This window comes from Octodon degus, unplaced genomic scaffold (assembly GCF_000260255.1).
Source record: "Octodon degus isolate 3935 unplaced genomic scaffold, OctDeg1.0 scaffold00074, whole genome shotgun sequence".
NCBI classification, from domain to species: Eukaryota; Metazoa; Chordata; class Mammalia; order Rodentia; family Octodontidae; genus Octodon; species Octodon degus.
In genome coordinates, this window is record NW_004524650.1 from 9277776 (window position 1) to 9288270 (window position 10495).

Sequence of the window (10495 nt, forward strand, 5' to 3'; positions counted from 1 at the left end):
GATTGGTGCTTTAGGTCGTGAGGGTGCAGCTCTCACAAGTAGGATTAGTGCCTTCATAAAAGACAATCCAGAGAGCTCTCCACTCCTGCCACGTGAGGGCACAGCAAGGACATGCCACCTAGAAACCAGGAAGTGGGCTCTTAACAAATCTGGCATTGTGAGTTTGAATTTTCCAGGCTCTAGGACTATGATAAAAGCATGCTTTCTGTTTGGGCCACATAGGCCTTGGTATTTCTGTTACAATTGCCTGAACTATGAGAAAGACATGTGAGAAAATCTGATGAAGAGAAAAGAGGAGGAAACAAAAAACCATGAGTGCATAAAGGAACTTCAGCACTGGGAAAGCAGGGCAATGGTGGAGTATTTGCCTAGAGTATGTGAGGCCCTGGGTTCCCTTCCCAGCACCCACCCACCCTATAAATGTAAAATTCTTAAAAATAAAAAAATAAAATAAAAAAGCTGAAGACTGGGTATGGTGGTGCATGCCTATAATCCCAGTGCTTGGGAGGCTGAAAACAGGAGGATTACTAAATCTGATCTGTACAGTAGACCCTGTACCAAATACATAAATAAAATAAAATAGCTGCGTGTGGTGGTGCATACCTGTAATCCCTGCACTGGGGAGGTGGAGGTAGGAGGTTCACTGTGCGTTTGAGGCCAGCCTGGGCTCCATAGTTCAAGTTTCAGCCTGAACTAGTCTCAAATAAGTACATAAATAAATAAATAAGCATTTCCCTTGCCCTTTAAAAACATAGTCCGAACAATTTGTTTGATTTTATAAACAGATTCAAAGGTGACATTTTAACATGACATGGTGAAAACTTAAGGCACTGCCTGCAGGACTGTGCCAGGTAGGGGACCCAAGCCAGAGGAGAAAGAGGTATGCTGTCGTTTCTCAAATGGAAGAAGTGGACGGGAGAGTATTGTGTAAGCTACTGAGTGCTTTCTTCCTGTCACTCTCTTGGGGAGTAGCCAGAACCTTTATGAAGTGTTTCTCCTTCTCTAGTATCAATGCCTTTAGTATTTTAAGGCAACCAGTATATTTCAGCAATGACAATAAGGAATGTGGATATGATTTTTGTCTCCATAGTGCAGTACAGTATTATAAGACCAAAAAAAAAAAAAAAAGGAATGTGAAAGGTATTTTGCACATTATTTCCTCTCTTTGCAGTACCCTTTCCTTCCTTTTAGCTAACTTTTAGTCAGCAGGCATATTTGCTTCAGCCTGGGGGTTTGTTTTATCTACTCACTCTGTGTTAGCAGGTCACATCATTTTCCGGAAGTCCCTTACTTATGTTAGAACTTCTCTCTTCTAGGTAAAGGTTCATTTGTGTATACTTGCTTCCTACCTGGACAAATTGCTTCTAATGCCTTCAGGTCAGATATATTCTGCTATCTCCCAAGTCCTGGCCTGCATGACACCCACAGGCATTGTGTAAGTCTTTTGTTGAGTTCCTGGAACTTTATCTCTCTCAGTGGTTGTTGCAAGGCTTTACTAATTTCATTCTCTCAACTCTGAAATGAAGCCATCCTTTCATTTGACAATGCCCACTAGATACCTGTTGGATGCTGACATTCACCCACCGTTTCTTCATCCACCAGATCCCATTGGACTACATGCATTAAGGTCAGCTTGTAGCAAGGCCAGTAGCCAATTCTCAGTTTTCAGCTTACTTATGTGGAAGTTAAGATAGAGGCTAGAAATTCAGTACTGATTCAAATAGCTGTCATCTCTGCCTTTGGGGTACTTACAGTCCAATGCTCATTTACATACGATGCCTAAAGAGGGACCAGATTTTCTCCACTAAAGTGGTTCATGCACAGAAGTCACTGAATGCAATCATGAGTGTGTGTGTTGTTGGATAAAAAGCAAGACTGGAAGCTGAGAGACCAGAACTAGCAAGACTTTTAAAGTAAGAAATGACAGTATTTTTTGACTGGGGTGGGAGAGCAGTGAACATGATGACAGGTGATCATGTGAAGGTTGAGCAAACAGGAGCTGGTGAGTTGGTTATGGGTTGTGAGAGACAGAAGAATTAATGATAGCCCATATGGTTTTGACAGGAGCCACCTGTAGGTATTTATGGGAGGAAGAGTGGGGATATGTGTACAGGAATCAGAATTTGAGCTTTTGCACAGTTACATCTAATTTTTCCTATTGAACAAATCAAGTAGAGATTTTTTTTTGAGGGGGGTATTTTTTTTTTGTAAAGGGTCTACAAGGTCTCACTATGTAGATCGAACTCGTAGTGTTCCTCCTGTTTTCAGCCTCCCAAGCGCTGGGATTTCAGGCATGCGCCACCACGCCCAGTCTGAAGTGGAGATGTTTAGATGCACTTTATTTTTAGTAAAAGGCAAAAAAGATTTATATGATCTGAAGAGAAACCACAGTACAATCAAGTAGAGATGTGGCAAAAGCGAGGCAATAAATGAGTTTGGAGTTTAGAGAAGAGATTCAAGTGAGAGATAAATATTTTAAAATCATCATTGTGCAATAATTTAGAGTTGAGTCTGGGTGATGATAACTCATTGAGAGGCAGAGAGAGTCTCAGTAAAGAAGAGGACCTAGGACATGGCTCCTGGAATGAGCCAACATTATGATCCTGGGACCGGGAGGAGGAGCTGGGATAGGTGTCTTGGAGGAAATAGCCAGTGAAGTAGGAGGGAAAGCATTAGTACGTCTTCTCCCTGTAGCTGAAGCACTATCTCAAGGAGGAAGGAGTTATCTCCTGGGTCATTAGCTACTGAACAACAGGGTAAAATAGAGAATTGGCATGGGTCTGGCCACATGCTGATCTTAGTAAATGTGGCCCAATAAGAGCTGGTTGAGGAGGGCACAGTGAGTGAGGAGCCTTGGGCAGCCAGTGTCCACATTTCTTTTAAAGAGTATTAGTACAAAGGGGTAGAGAAATGGGGGTTTGATGGGTATGTGGGTCAAGTAACTATTTCTTCTTTTTTTTTTTAAGTAACTACTTTAAAAAATTCTTTATTTATTTGTTGGATATAGGGTTTCACTATGCAACTCAGATATGTAGTGATCCTCCTGTCTCAGCCTCCCCAGTTATGGGATTAGGTTTGTCCTGGCTGGCACTACATGCAGCACTGGGGATGGAACTCAGGGCTTTGTGCTGGCCAGGCAGGTGCTTAGATGGCTAAGCTATCTCCCCAGTTCTCAAGTAACAATTTAAAAATTTTGGAAATAGTATATTTGTAGTTAATGTAAATAATCCAGGGAAGAGAGGAATCAGGGGATGCAGATGGAAGGGGGAATTAGTATAGGACAAGAGTCCTCAGGTAGTTGAAGGAGTAGAATCCAGTGCATGGACGGAGAGAGCAGAGCCATTTCCTCAAGGGTGACAGAGAAAGTGATAGAGGATTGTGCTCATAAACGTAAAGTGAGGTCAGTCATGGTTGTGGAGGGTGAAAACATCACACAGGCAATGGTTTGAATATTCTGGTGGGTCAAAGAATGATGGAAAACAAGATATATACAAGAGGCAGTGACCTGGAAAAGATACAGATTGGTAATGACAGAGGAATGCTGGGAGCTGTGACTGGGGATGTGATACTGTCATTACTTTGATCCTACCAGGTTCTGTAGCCTTTCAATAATTTCCAGAGGGGCCAGGGAGATGGCTCAGTGGAATAAGCAAGCTAAAGGGCCTGAGTTCAAACCTTGGTTCTGAAAAAAAAAAAAAAAAATTCCAGGCTTTGATTTCTCATGGAGACTGTGCAACAAGACTGTGAGGTCCTCCAATCTCTAAGGGGAGTTCTTAGTGAAACCAAGTCTCAGCTGGCAATCAATGGATCAGTTCTTGAATATGATGTTAAATATCTCGTGATCCTAAATGCTTATTGTTTTAGTTGCATCTCTATAAAAGGAAAGAGAATAAAAGGATGGATTATCTCATGGTTTTGGCAAAAATGACACATGTTCATTATGAAATGAACCGGCGATGTCCCTGAGGGTGAAATGGGTGCTGTCTCTTAGTCACTTTCTTGTTGTGGAGACAACATTTCCAGCACCACAACTTAAGGGAGGAGAGGTTTATTTTGGCTCATATTCACAGTCCTGGTTGGCTGGCTCCAGGGCAGAAAGGGCCTGGTGGCAGGTCCTGGGTACAGGACACTGCTTATCCCATAACAGCCAGGAAGCAGAGAGCAAGGCCAGGTGGAGGGAAGCTCCTTTGGCCATGCCATGGTCTCCGGGAAGCAGTGAGAGGAGGGAGCAGCCTGGGGGAGACACACCTTTCCAGGCCAGTGCTGACATGGTTGCACTCCAAGCAGCACTCCCTTCCAGCACTCACTCAGCTGCTGAACTCGTGAGTCCACTGGCAAACACAGCACCCCCGATCCCATCACTTTGCCAGAGCCCTGCCTGTGAACACTGGAGAATTTTGGGAGCCACTCTCTCTAAACTGTAACTGGTCCCTTGCTCAATTCTACTCAGTCCAAGCCTTCCTGAATTAAGCACAATCTCTGAACAGAGATGGTGGTGGAGACCCTCAGGGATGAAAGATGCTACATTAAGAGCAAAGGCTTACAATATTTACAGATATTAATATATGCTAATTGACTGTATGCCTTGGCCTCTTATAGGTCCCCTTGAGCACCAAATAACATTTCACAATTTATAATACTTTACTTTTTTCTCTTCTTTGAGTCCAAACCCAACATAAAGCAGAAAAAACAGAAGGGCTAGTTGTCTGCAGGATCACTGTGAAGAAGAGTGTGGGATGGAGTCCTTCCCTCGAATCCCAGCAGAGACCAAGGCTCCGCCAGGCCCTGGGAGCTCAGGCCACATGTGTCTCAGGCTCAGGCAGGCAGGCTGCCATCACTCTGAAATGCTCTACTTTCCTGCTTCCTCAGAATCCCTGCTGAGGGGAAACTGAAGGTGCACTGCGTAAGCCTCACTGGGGTTCCTTTCGGGCACAGGAAATGGCGAGTTTGCAGGAACTTCTCGTTATGGGGGGATTTGCTGTGGATTTGTTTCCAAATTCTCTGAGGAATCCTCTTGATCTGAATCAGGTGGTTTTGGGGACTCTGTGCTACACACAAGTTCATCTGATAGCTCTTTTGCCCTCATTAATTTGTAATTTGCCAACTGTAATTTTTTTCAGTGAAAATCAAATTCTAATTTCACGTGCAGATATAGAAAATATGGTTTTAAGTTACAGCCTTAGGTTATGATTATATATAGAACCTCTGGAAGGATGAATTGGAATTTTTAGGAATTTTAGAAATACAAGTTGCAAATCTATCTGTAATCATAGATCAACTGAGCAGAAAATGAGAGCACATGCTGTAGTGTGTAGACTGGCTTCCCTGTCGCAACAATTTTGGAACAACATTTGGTTTACATTCTGTCACACATTCTTAACAGCAGTTGTGCAATCGCCTCCAAGACATTGGCTGTGTTAGGCAAACTTTTTGTGAGTTTCCTTCACTGGGTGAAAGGAATCTACTTTTATGTGTTGGTAGAATACTCTTTATCCCAAACTTTTGTCTTGGTCTCCTGAAATTTGAAAGAGTTGAGCTACAAGAGCAGAAAGGGGCTCACTCTACCGGCAGCACAAAGTGGAGATGCGGACACAGACCTCGGAGTCAGGCTGACACCTGCTGGGCTTGCTGGCTTTGCCACTTTCTGCTTGTGTGATCTTAGGCAAGTTACCTAATTGTTTTGTGCATCATTTTCTAATATATAAAATAAGGCTAGGAGCTGTTTCAAGATTTAATTAGTTAAGACTTATAAAGTATGAAGCATGTGTTGAAGGCTGTATTAGGACTTTTAAAAAGGAACAACAGTCAAATGCTTTTTCTGATGATATGGGCTTCCAGAAAACAGGCATTGTCTTCTATAAGGAGCCAGCGTGGACCCAGTGTGTGTACGGCACTAGTGACAGACAAGTTATTATGCATCTGCGCAGCTGTCTGCTAACCGACGGAATCTGGACACTGCTGCTGAATGTCAGTCACTGTAAAAGAGCGGGCCTACACCTAGGAGAGAGCCACAGCCACTGTCAGAGAGACTCTCTGCTGTCAAGTATTTTGTATGTAAGATAAAGTATGTCTCTATTTCATCCCTCTGCTTAAAATTAAAAAAAAAAATAAAATAACTAATCAGAAAAAATAATCAGGATGCCAGCTTGCACCTGATTGAAGTTGGTATCTCATGGTAACCATAGTTCTAGACTGTAAGAAACTAAGAAAAGGAGAGAATCTCTCTCTATAAAAATCCATTAAAACTGCCAAGAAAAACAAAAGAACAATAATGACAACAAAAAACTCTAAAGACATTGTTAGTTTTGTAAATAACAATATACCTTAGGTTTTTTATTTCATTTACTGAAATTAATTAAATGCCCTTGACTTCTTTTTACCAAGTCTAATTCTGCCAATACATAAAGCTTTAGTGTAGCAGACCCTGGTGGCTGACAAGTTGGGTCTCAAGATAGGTGAAAGGAGTTTGAATTTGGGTCTTCCCACTTGCTAACTGTATTACTTTGGCAAGTTAGAAAGCCTCAGTTAGTATCCAGGACTTAAAAGCTGTCTGTCTGTCTGTCTGTCTGTCTGTCTGTCTGTCTGCCTATCTATCTATCTATCTTCTATCTATCATCTATCTTTTACTTAGTACATTTGTTCAATAAATGATGGTTACTATTGTGAATACAGCTTCCTGGAGAATAGTTTATGCTTTAAAGATAAGACATTCATAACTGGGATTTGGTTTTCCTATCTTTTACCATGCCATTTTATTTAGAAAACCTCAACATGATCAATACATTTAAATATGGGATTAAATTTTCACACCTAGCTCAAGTGTCCATGTCTGCACTTGAGACTCACTGGATAACCTGAGGCATGAATAGTAATTTGAGTCTATGTAATTTGTAAATCATACACAATTTTACATTGCCAAGCTATCTCCCCAGCCCCAATATTATTTCTTCCTTAAATATTTGACAGAATTTATGGGTGATTCTGTTTAGGACTGGAAAATTTTTTTAGAAAGACTTCCAATTATGAATTTACTTTCATTGAAATATGAATATCCAGAAGTATTTTTTTATTAATGTCTTCCAAGCAATTTTGTATTTTCTATGTATAACTATGTATAATTTAAAAATCTTTAAAACCTTTAGAGGGCTGGTGAGATGGCTCAGTGGTCTAAAGCACCTACTTAGAACAAGCTTAGCAAAGCACAGGGACCGCGGTTCAATCCCCCAGCACCACATGCCAGCCAGCCCCGCCCCCTGGTGGGCTGAGCTGGCCACACACACACACACACACACACATACACACACAAATAAATTAAAATAAATAAATAAATAAAGCCTGAGACTATACAAAAGCCTAAGGTAACTCTAATGCTTAACATTTTGCTTCTTTGGAGTTTTATGCCTAAAGGCATAATTTGCCTATAATACCTGCTTAGCTCAAATCTCTCACACAGTATTCAGTAAATTCTGTTAATGTACAAATGGTTTTTGTAGCATTGTCGTTTGGTCAATCTGATCTTTATGAACTGAATCTCCAAATTATTGTATAGGTACAAGGTATGACAGAAAAATACTTGGATGAAATGGAAAAATTGCTACACAGTCTGTAAAAGAGAGGGGAGGGGAATGGGAAATAAAGAAGAATTGAAATATTATGCACAGGGCTGGCCAAATAGCTCAGCATACTAAAGTGCCTGCTTACTTAGGGTGCAGCAGCTGTAGTTCAATCCCCGGCCTGCTGTGCCGGCCCCACCCCTGCAACTGAGACTGGGAGTGGTGGCACAAAGCTGTAATCCCAGCACTTGGGAGGCTGAAAAACAGGAAGGATCACTATGAGTCTGATCTGTGTAGTGAGACCCTGTACTAAACAGATAAAAAAAGAAATGTTATGTACAGGTGCAAAATACCTATGATGAATGTGGGCACTATGGATGACAAAAATATACTTATAAAAATTACAAAAAATAAAAGTAATAGATTGGAGAAAAAAAGAGATGGAAAAATTTGCTTGGAAAACAAAAAATTGCTTGGAAGACATTAATAAAAAGAAATACTTCTGGATATCCATATTTCAATGAAAGTCATTAAATTCATAACTAGTCTTTCTTAAAAAATTTCCAGTCCTAAACAGAATCACCCATAAATTCCATCAAATACTTAAGGAAGGAATAATATTGGGGCTGGGTGGGGAGATAGCTCAGCAGTCTAAGTGCCTGCTTGCAAGTGCAAAGATGTGGGTTGGATCCCTGGTACCCAATGCCCCCAGGTGTGCTGAGCCACTAAAACTGGGCATGGTAGTGCATGCCTATAATCCCAGTTCTGGGGAGGTTGAGACAGGAGGATCACTGTGAGTCCAAGCTGCATAGCAAGACCCTATACTAAATAAATAAATGATTAAAATACATTTTTATTATTAATTGTCTTTGGGTATGATGTGATGGCTGGTTTGATGTCCCGAGTCAACTGAAAACATTTACCTTTGAGGACTATCTTGACTTTAGGGGAGAGCCACAAGTTTCTTAGTGCCACAACCAATGAATAAAGTAGAGGAGGACACACCACAATATTTTTAGGAGCTTGCCCTTCCCTAGAATGACACTTGGCAGCAGTGTTCACTGTATTTTTTTATCATCTCTGGTCTAGACATGAAAAAGGACTTCTGGAACTGCTTCAGAAAGTGACAAGAACCATAGGATAAGTGAGCTGAAAGTGAGATTTGGCCAGGCATAGTGGTGCATGCCGGTACTGTAATCCAGTACTTGGGAGACAGGAGGATCACTGTGAGTTCCAGGCCAACCTAGGTTACATAGTGAGTTCAAGGCCAGCCTGAACGCCATAGCATACCTTGTCTCAAAAAACAAAAAACAAAAGACAAAAACTCCCACAAACATAAAGTGAATTTTGAGCCGTATTAATGGCAATGTGGCAGTTTGTCTCTTACTGTAATATATATATATATATATATATATATATATATATATTTACCTTATATTTTGACCACACACATACAAAAGAAAGAGCTGAGAAATATTTCCTCTTCTCTCAACACAGGTAACTCTGAAAAATTTCCAAGTGGTAATTTAATTCATAATGTAAAAAGCCTTCCCATTTGGCTTTCCAAAAACCACACAGTACTCTTGGGAGAAGCTTCCTAGGCCAAACCACTCATTTTTACAGAGGTAAAAAGGTATTTGAAGAGTTTAAGGCATTTGTGCAAGGCCTCGTAGTTACTCCAGGGGCAGAGGTCTGGGCTGCCACACCTCTAGTGGAGGTCTCATCTCTGAAACCTCAGCTTGCTGATGGTCATTTCACCTGTCTGTGAGTGTCCTCATCAGCACTGTGTTCAGCTCCCGCAGGGTGCAGCTTCCAGGCACACACACTCAGGCTCTTGCTCTGTGCGTCTGTCATTCACATCATGCTTACCTAGGGTCGTGCCAATAACACTGACCTAGCTCCATTACTTATATTAATTTAGTGAGCTATCAGGGCAAACTTCTGGGTAATGCACTCCCAGTTGTTAAAGAAAGGAAGATGCATCTCCCCTGGTGCCCACCATCAGGGCAAGTCTTGAGTTAAAAAGCAGGATTGGCGGTTGAGAAAAAACCAAACAGGGGCAGAACGAATGTGTGCGTGGCGACCGTGCTGGAGAGTGGGCAAGAGGGGACGATCATCTTATGTCAAGTTTTAGAATTTCTACACTCAAGATATCGAGGAACCAAACTGTAACCCCACTGCAGAGAGTCCTGGGAAGTCGGAGGTACCCAGTTGGAGAAACTCCTCCTTGAGTTTCGCTCCGCGTGTCCTCCTCACTGCTCCCTGACAGAGGCTCCCGATTGCCACCCCAACCTGGGCGCCCCAAGCTCCTGCTTTCCTGTGCTGTCTTTTCCGCCCAAGGACAACACAAGCTAGAGCAGCTCTCAGGGCTCATCCATCAGCCGGGGAGGTAAAGGGGAGGAGAGAAGAGGCAGGAGGCGGAGGAGGAGTTTCTGCTCAGCCCGAGCCCCCGGTGGGGGCGCGGCGAAGAGCGCCCTTCCCCCCGCACGCTGATTGCTGTGGCGCCCTGCCCGGCCCCGCCCGCGCGTGTAAGAGGGAGCCGGAGCGCCGGGTCGGCCCGATGGGGGGAATCGAGGGTTTCGGGGACGCGGAGAGATACTTTCCTCTTCCCGAGGAGTGAGGCAGGCCAGTCCGCGGCTCCAGCGCCGGGCCACTTTCCCTGCGCGATTCCGGGAGCTCCGGGCAGGAGGTGAAAGTCCGGGCCAGCCCGGATGGCGTAGTTGCGCCGAGGCGCAGCCGCTGCCGGAGGCGAGCGCTGGGCGGGGAAACTTTCTTCTGCTCTCCTCCAACTTGCAGCGGGTGGATCTGCTCGTGACACACCGCCCCGAGGTACGTGCGTGCCGGCCCCCGCCCCAGCGCTGCAGCCCGCGCCTCGCTCTGCACCCGCCGGGCTGTGCAGGCTGCGCGGCGCGACCGCTCGGCGAGCCAGGTCAGTGCCCGCG

General features: G+C 43.5%; 1 protein-coding gene across 3 annotated transcripts in view; it reads left to right on the forward strand.

The window, feature by feature from the left end:
* The first annotated feature begins 10054 nt into the window (after positions 1–10054).
* Tgfbr3 (transforming growth factor beta receptor 3) overlaps positions 10055–10495 on the forward strand; it is a 196778-nt gene continuing 196337 nt past the window's right edge. For 2 of the 3 annotated variants that reach the window (XM_023720259.1, XM_023720261.1), the window contains exon 1: positions 10055–10382. The gene's annotated coding sequence lies outside the window, so the exon portion shown is untranslated. The other variant, XM_023720260.1, reaches the window with a different exon arrangement.